This window comes from Bos indicus x Bos taurus, chromosome 3 (assembly GCF_003369695.1).
Source record: "Bos indicus x Bos taurus breed Angus x Brahman F1 hybrid chromosome 3, Bos_hybrid_MaternalHap_v2.0, whole genome shotgun sequence".
NCBI lineage: Eukaryota > Metazoa > Chordata > Mammalia > Artiodactyla > Bovidae > Bos > Bos indicus x Bos taurus.
The window spans coordinates 54786759-54796018 of record NC_040078.1 but is presented as its reverse complement, the minus strand read 5'-3'; the positions used below and the strand labels follow the sequence as shown (position 1 = coordinate 54796018).

At 40.5% G+C, this 9260-nt stretch overlaps 1 long non-coding RNA gene across 1 annotated transcript in view; it reads left to right on the top strand.

Moving 5' to 3' along the window:
• Positions 1-34: 34 nt before the first annotated feature.
• LOC113889653 overlaps positions 35-9260 on the top strand; it is a 32863-nt gene continuing 23637 nt past the window's right edge. The window contains exon 1 of the long non-coding RNA XR_003510310.1: positions 35-158. This is a non-coding gene — a long non-coding RNA (uncharacterized LOC113889653). The remainder of the gene's footprint in view (positions 159-9260) is intronic.

The window sequence follows — 9260 nt, the reverse complement described above, 5'->3', positions numbered from 1 at the left end:
AAACCGAAAGGGATAATTCTTTGTTTCTTTTTTTAATGGACGCAGAAATCCGGATGAATTCCAGGAAAGACAGGGAGACAGGTGTTCCTCCAGGCCTGGCTGGGTCAGAGCAACTTTGTCCCTCCTCCACAGTTGGCTTGAAGGAAGTACAAGTAATGGTAAGGATGAGTTCAACAGTCTGTCTCTCAGGGGTGGTTTGTCAGAGAGGGAGTTTATTAATGTTTCTTCACTTGAAAAATGTTTCATTTTTTCCTTTCTCTTTCCTTTTTAAAAAGTGTTTTAACTCGGTCTTTTTTTTCATTAGCAAAATAAATATGTGTGTATAAAACCCTCAATTTTATAGCCCAGACATATTCACTATATTTTTTTTATTGGAGAATAATTGCTTTACATTGTTGTGCTGGTTTCTGCCACACAATAACACACAAATCAGCCATAATTATATGTATATCCCCTTCCTCTTGAGCTTCACTATTATTTTGTTAGAGTTTTCCTCTTTTCTTTTAGTAGTGTGGATCCAGATTTGGAGGTTAGGGGTTGATTCAGATTCCTTCCATTCTTTTCTGTATCCTTTAAGGTGTTGTACTAACCCGTAAGTTAAAAGCTTGACTGCTGCTGTTAGGGAACCAGGTTCTTTTGCCCAAGGAGCTGCAAGCCAAAACACTGAGAGCAGGAGATTTGCAGCAGAGAGTTGATTTGTGAGGCAACCCAGTAAGGCTGCAGGGGCTGTGATGACACTAGGTCCTCTATGGGACAGGCAGGTCTATTCTGACTCTGATCAGCTATGTTAGTTTCACCTGGCCTCAGACAGTTTGTTGTGTTACAAGAGGAAGGAGTTTTCAAACAAGCTCTTCCCTTATCTGCTCATTCTGTAAGATGAGCTCAAGAATTTCCCTTAGTCTGCAGTTTCTGTGTCAAGTTTTTACCCTATGAAGCAGGGTTTCACTATCCCATTTGTATTTCAGATGGAAGTGAGGGAAAGGAAGGACAGGCAGAATATCATCTCAAAGTTCTATGGCCAAACGTCCCCAAGAAGAAGTGCTTTGGCACGTATTCCCTATGCAGACTTCTTTAGCTGAAAAAGCAGCTAGAAAAGTAGAAAAAGCAGCTAGATTGCTGTATGCTTATTTTGTAAAATAGAATGAGACCATATTTGGAGCTGCAAAGCGTGTTATATAACTCTAAAGGTATATGCTATAATATCAGGGTCAGATTTTTCTAGAATTCTGAGACTTCCCTTGGTAGATTCAAGACTTGAACCCAAACTGGGAAAACTACCATGGCTCTATAATCCCTGAGCCACTGAGATGGATTTAGGGGGAGATTGGGCACATAACCTAAAGCCAAATAATGTTAATCTTTTCTCAGTTACCTGGATCCCAGAAATTTCTCTCTTTTCCTCCCTCACTCTTGGTCTTGTTCTGTATCTCTTGATTTATTCTCTTCTGTTTTCATGAACTTTTTGTTTTTGTCAATGTGAGTATAAAGATATATGTTTCAAAATGAAGACCCTAAGGCCACTTAGATTTATTTGGCTCTGAAACATGATATATATTATACATATTATAAACATGATATATATTATTACTTACAAATATATTTGGAGTTTTATCTTCATTTTCCATGGTTTGTCACTGCTTCAGGAAAAATCCTTTTAAAATTATATCCCATAGGTATAATTGACAAAAGTATACTATTTTGGAAAATTAAGAATAATTACTTAAGTAAGTAAGAATGGCATCACCAACTCAATGGACATGAATTTGAGTGAATGTCGGTAGTTGGTGATGGACAGGGAAGCCTGGCGTGCTGTGGTTCATGGGGTCGCAAAGAGTCGGACACAGCTGAGCCACTAGACTGAACTGAAGAATGATTAAAATGTGTTCCTAAATGGAAGATTTTGGCCACCTGATGCGAAGAGCTGACTCCTTTGAAAAGCCCCTGATGCTGGGAAAGATTGAGGGCAGGAGAAGAAGGGGATGACAGAGGATAAGATGGTTGGTTGGCATCACTGACTCAATGGACATGGGTTTGGGTAGACTCCAGGAGTTGGTGATGGACAGGGAGGCCTAGCGTTCTGGGGTTCATGGAGTCACAAAGAGTCAGACACAACTAAGTGACTGAACTGAACTGAATTCCAGAATAAGTGGTCTTGCATCTTGCTTTAGAAATTGTGCTTGTTTATCATCTAGTGCACTGAACTTTGTGTCTAGTGAAACTTTTGAGAGGAAGAGTCTCTTTTTCACATCCTCAGAGTTTCGTGAAAGACCATGGGCTGTGGATTGACCAGCACTGTAAACAGTTCAAACCTGAAGCACTTTCAGGTCTGAAATATGAGTGCAGTTCATCAGGTGTGGAAAATGTGGATTCAAAGGAATAATAGCCTTTGGGGATAAAATTCCTTGGTTTGGGGAGCTGTAGAATTGGAGAGAGTAGCCACTGAGACAAAATATTTGTAAAAATGTGCAAAATTAAAAGCACCTTGGATATTGCTGAGCACAGAAATAAATAAGATAAAAGAATAGGCATTCAGGACTATAAAATTGTAAGGTGATAGACCTTTATTGTTTATTTGGCTATAATAAGTATGTCACTCTGCTTGCAAGCTGGAGTGGAGGTGTGTCACCTGAGGAAGTTCAGCCTCAGTGTATCTGCAACATGAGGTAAAGGGATAACTGACAGTGTTCAAGCTAAACTCTCCTTAGATCTCATTTGTAAAGGAAAAAGTTATTTCTGGCTTAAGGTTCCTTTTACCATTTTTGAAGTGTCAGAGAGTTCTCATGATCAAAGTCCACAGACTTTAATATAGCTGGGTAGGAGTTTCAGGGAGAAGGCAATGGCACCCTGCTCCAGTGTTCTTGCCTGGAGAATCCCAGGGACAGGGGAGCCTGGTGGGCTGCCCGTCTGTGGGGTCGCACATAGTTGGACACGACTGACGAGACTTAGCAGCAGCAGCAACAGCAGCAGGAGTTTCAGGGGACGGAGTCTATTAGCGCTATACAGAAACAGAAAGCAGGATCTAATACAAACCGAAAGCCCCAAGTGTCTGTGCACTCATCCACCGTTAGTCTCATTCTGTGTTGTCCGTTGTTTTAAATTTTTAGGATCCACATGTATGTCACCAGGATGGTTACCTTCTCACTCATCTCCACTACTTTTTAAGAATATTGGAGCCAATAGTCATGTCACAATTTTATTACTATAGTGAACATCTTAAACTATATATCTAATTATCTTAAACCATGTATCTTAAACTAGTCTGTCTAATTCTTGCATAAGAAGTGGTGTGGACATCTATCAATTAAACTGCTACTCTTTTTGTCTTGGTTCTTACTTCGAATGAGGGGAATAGAAACTGCAGCCATTACCCAACAAGGACAAACTCTAGTTAGGCACAAACATTTTCTTTTTCAAAGTATTCCCAAGTGTTCAATATACCCAGCTGAATTCCACTCCATCTTTTGTGCCCTTTAAATGTGCCTTAAATGATAAGCAAACAAAGGGAAGCTAATGCAGACAAATTTGGAGGAAAACATGTGAATCTCTTTTTAAAGCTATAGCTTTGTAGTTACTTCTTGTTATGCTGGCTCTGATCACAGTAGGACTTGAGTGTCCTTTCAAAGATGAGCCTTTTTTCAGATGTTGTGTTTGGGATGTGTTTGGCCACTCACATTATACAGAATGAGCTTAAAATCATGTGATATGAATTCTTCTGGTTCCACCACAATCACACAGTTCAGAACTAGCTTGCCCAGTAGCATTGTGGAACACTCTCAGGAGGCAATTGAGATGCCTATTTGACCAGAACTCTTGAGAGGATGGGACACCATTGTTCTGGATGTGGTCAATAACTTATGCCCAAAGTCATTATAGGATGCTGTGTACCCAATAGGCATAATGCATGGGTTTGGAGGCAGTGGCACACAGTATCACTCACAGGGACTTCTTTGGGGAAATTTGTGCTCCTTGACCTTGAAAATCTAGGCCTGTGGTTCTAGAGAGGGAGTGTTTCATTGAGGGGGCACACTAACAGTACCTTAAACCTAAAGCTTAAATGCTGCCTGTTTTCTCCGGGCATCTTTTGCCAATAAAGCAGCAGGCACAGAAGTAGTTTATCATGACAATTGACTTTGATCCTCATGAAGAGGTACTATTGCTACCATGTGATGGGAGCAGGGAGGAATATTTTGGTGAAAATACTAGCCTACAAGTCCTAAGGGCATATATGTGTTTTTGCAGACCTTGTTTTCTTGGGAGCAGAATAAAAACACTGTTGTTGTTGTTATTCAGTCAGAAAGTTGTGTCTAGTACTCTTGCCTGGAGAATCCCATGGACAGAGGAGTGTGGCAGGCTACAGTCCATAGGGTCTCAAAGAGTTGGATTTTCTATTTGCATTTCTACTGAGTTCTGACAATCCATCTGTAACACTAAAGAATTTACTTAATAAATATATTCTGTGAGGACTGTGTAATACCCAGTCAACAGGCAAGAGACCCTTGTGAGCATGCTGTAAACAAGTCTGAGGAGAAGCAGTAAGGAATGTAGAGATGTCCAGAGTAGCTCACTTTTCCTATACCAAATGTTGTGTGAGAGAATGATTGTGATGCTGCCTTCCTACAGAATTGTTCAACAAATACTTGTCTAGATCTTTAATTCCATTAGCAGCTAGCATATATTTATTAGTTATAAAGTCTGGAAGAGGCCTTTCACCTGGAGCTTTGTCTTGAGATGAGTATAACTTTATTCCAATAGACGACCACTTAGGACTGATCATCAGAGCAATGCAGGTTCCTTTCACTCTGCTGTAATTGTCCAGTCCCTTACTCTTGACCCCTTTGTTTCTCTAAACCATGATCACTTCATGGTGGAAGCATGTGTGCCTGTTTCTTGTTTGCATTACTTGTTATGTGTGTCAGAGAGACTTGATGGGGAAGCAGAACTCCTCACTGACCCCTTTACCAGACCATCCAGACTTCCGGTATTCAGGGCATTCTTCTGGTGACACCAGAGGGTCTTTGGGGACTAGACAAGCTGCAGGACTTATTCCAGAGAGTTTGGTTACAGAAGTGGCAACTGAGTGTTAACTCACATTCCTTAAGAAAGCAGAGTCATCTGCCAGATGCCCCGGTCTGTCAGCATGTGGGTGTCATATTCAGTGAGAAAGGCAATGGCACCCCACTCCAGTACTTTTGCCTGGAAAATCCCATGGATGGAGGAGCCTGGTAGGCTGCAGTCCTTGGGGTAGCTAGGAATCGGACATGACTGAGCGACTTCACTTTCACTCTTCACTTTCATGCATTGGAGAAGGAAATGGCAACCCACTCCAGTGTTCTTGCCTTGAGAATCCCAGGGATGGGGGAACCTGGTGGGCTGCTATCTATGGGGTTGCACAGAGTCGGTCACGACGGAAGCAACTTAGCAGAAGCAGCAGCAGCATCAAAAGTATAGTTTTATTTCAACAGAAGCTCCTTGAACAGCTGCAATTATGATGACAACTGGAGTATTTCCAATTACAATATCATTGTTCATGGGTCAAAGGTGATGGCTTCATTGCTGGATAGTTTTCTTGCAGAGAAGTTCAAGGAACCCAGAGCACGTGGGGTGTCCAGTCCCTTCCAGAGAAAAGCAGCAGGTTCAGATGGGTGTGCATGTGCTTTCCAACCAACTCCTTTCGGTTGTTGTGTTTTAATTGTGGAATGGTTTCCAACTCTTTGCAACCCCTTTGACTGTAGACCACTAGACTCCTCTGTCCATGGATTTCCCAGGCAAGAATATTAGAAGAAAAAAAAAAGAAAATACTTAAAATGGGTTTCCATTTTCTTCTCCAGGGAATCTTCCTGACCCAGGGATTGAACCCTTGTCTCCTGCATTGGTAGATGAGTTCTTTACCAGGGAAGTCCATCCTTCTAGTACTAGTTCATAAAACTGTTCTTGATTTTGAGTGTCCTAGGCAGCAGTTAATAGAGTAAGGAAATGGCAGTCTGTGGTTCTGATGAGTGGAAGGTCATGTATTTATCCACATACATTGTTTGAACACCTGGGGATTATGAAAACCTGGGCTTTGCAGGGGAGATAAATATACAGTGAAGATCATCAAGTAGAAGAGATCATCAGGCAGTAGGGGAGACAGAATATCAACAGGTTATTTCAATATCAAAATTATATAAAAATCCTGTGGTCAGAGTGAAACATAGTATGATGGCAGCACACAGGAGGGACACCACACTCAGTTCATTCCGAGTACACGAGTCTAGCATTGAACAGCTGACAAGAATACATAAAATGTTGAGTTGAAATGGAATGAGTCTCCTTTGAATACACGATCTTTATAAATGTGCAGGAACTTTGAGGCCATTCCAGCCTACATTCCAATAGACTTTACACCTGAGAGTAGCTTAGGGACTAGGGCTTCAAAGCCTTGATGACAACAATGTCAGGATGCAGATCTAGTACTGTTTCCTGCTGTAGTAAGCAGATTCCTCCTCTGGAGCTGACTTTTTATTTCTCATAGTGTTTGATACTTTCATCCTGTCATGAGAACCATTCCATTCCATATATTGTTATTTTTATTTCATTAATTATATCTTTTTATTTTTGAGTAGGTAATAATTCATGCAAAATATAAAACCCACAGAGGAATATGTCAAATGGACCTATTTCTCCTCTTGTTTTTTATCTCAAATATACAGGTCCATTCCTGTTGTGCTCAGGGATACCAGTTTCTTTCCTATTTCCAGAAATAGAGGAAAATGTGTGTATATGCTGATTATGTTTTAAATCAGTAATGCAACTTACACACTTTCTTTATCTTTATTTTTTTCACTCATGATATATCTTGGCCTCTTGATGAAGGTGAAAGAGGAGAGTGAAAAAGCTGGCTTAAAACTCAAACTTCAAAAAAACAAAGATCATGGCATCCAGTCTCATCACTTCATGGCAAATAGATGGGGAAAAAAATGGAAACAGTGACAGACTTTATTTTCTTGGGCTCCAAAAATCACAGCAGATGGTGACTTCACCCTTGAAATGAAAAGATACTCACTCCTTGGAAGAAAAGCTACAACAAACCTAGACAGCATGTTTAAAAGCAGAGACATCACTTTGCCGACAGAGGTCCATATAGTCAAAGCCATGGTTTTTCCACTAGTTATGTATGGACGTGAAAGTTATACCATAAAGAAGGCTGAATGCTGAAGAATTGATGCTTTCAAACTGTGGTGTTGAAGAGGACTACTGTTGAGAGTCCCTTGGGCAGCAAGGAGATCAAACCAGTCAATCCTAAAGGAAATCAACCCTGAATATTCCCTGGAAGGACTGATGCTGAAGCTGAAGCACCAATACTTTGGCCACTTGATGCAAACAGCCGACTCACTGGAAAAGACCCTGATGCTTGGAAAGATTGAGGGCAGGAGGTGAAGGGGGTGACAGAGGATGAGATGGTTGGATGGCATTATCAATTCAATGGACATGAGTCTGAGCAAACTCTGGGAGATAGTGAAGGACAGGGAAGCCTGGCATGCTGCAGTCCGTGGTGTTGCAAAGAGTTAGATGCAACTGTGCAGCTGAGCAACAACATCTTGGAGACTGTCTCACCTTAGCACAAATAGAATCTCCCTTTTCATTTCAGTGACTGTAGAGTACTCCTGTGTAAGTGTGTCCCAGGATTTATCTCACTAGTATGTGACAGAGGGACTTTAGAGATGTTTCCAGTCTTTTGGGATTACAACAATCCCCTCAATAAATATACTACCACACATTCCATTTTCAACTTGGGTACATAAATGTTTAAGATAAACTCCTAAATGAGAACTTGCTGTATCAACAGTATTTTCACTTAAGGTTTGGTATATATTTGCATTAATCTTCACTCTTCCTAGCATATATCAGAGGTTGCCAGTTTCCTGTCACCCTTGCTGGCCTATGTCCTGTCTAAACTACTTTCTGGTCCATCTGAGAGGTGACACAGGTCCCTCCTAATTTTACCCCTCATGTCTTTTATTATCAGTATAATTAGACATTTATATTCTCATGTTTTTACCCATTTGAAAAATGTGATTGTTGCTCTTCCCTCACTGACGTATAAGGGCTCATTATGGCTTAAAGAAATCATCTCCATACCTGTTCCATGGAGACTTTTCCTCTTATGATTTCTTTTTATACTTTTCTTAAAACTTTTCTATGAATCAACCATTACCCACTAACTTCTTCGCCATTTATTTAAATTAATTCAATCAAAATTAGGACTTCCCTGGTGGCTCAGATGGTAAAGCATCAGCCTACAATGCGGGAGACCTGGGTTCAGTCCCTGGGTCAGGAAGATCCCCTGGAGAAAGAAATGGCAATCCACTCTAGTACTCTTGCCTGGAAAATCCCATGGATGGAGAAGATTGGTAGGCTACAGTCCATGGGGTCGCAAAGAGTCAACTGAGCGAGTTCACTTTCACTTTCAATCAAAATTACTTAGATATTTGGATATCAGGCCCTGATTCTTAGTAATCACATCTTTTTTACTTTTAAACTTTTCTGTTTTGAAACTACAATGGCATATTTCAAAGGTTAGCAACTATTATATGAAACCCTTTATAATGTACTTAAGTGGAATTGTCAATTCTTTTATTTATTTATTTTTCTAGATATTTAGTTTATTTATTTATTTATTTATTATTATTATTTTTTACTGTACAATATTGTATTGGTTTTGCCATACATCAACATGCATCTGCCAAGGGTGTACACATGTTCCCCATCCTGAACCCCCCTCCCACCACCCTCCCCTTACCATCCCTCTGGGTCATCTCAGTGCACCAGCCCCAATCTTCCTGTATCCTGCATCGAACCTGGACTGGTGATGCATTTCTTATATGATATTATACATGTTTTAATGCCATTCTCCCAAATGATCCCTCTCTCCCTCTCCCACAGAGTCCAAAAGACTGTTCTGTACATCTGTGTCTCTTTTGCTGTCTCGCATACAGGGTTGTCGTTACCATCTTTCTAAATTCCATATATATGCATTAGTATACTGTATTGGTGTTTTTCTTTCTGGCTTACTTCACTCTGTATAATAGGTTCCAGTTTCATCCACCTCATTAGCACTGATTCAAATGTATTCTTTTTAATGGCTGAGTAATACTCCATTGGGTATATGTACCACAGCTTTCTTATCCATTCATCTGCTGATGGACATCTAGGTTGCTTCCATGTCCTGGCTATTATAAACAGTGCTGCGATGAACATTGGGGTACACGTGTCTCTTTCGA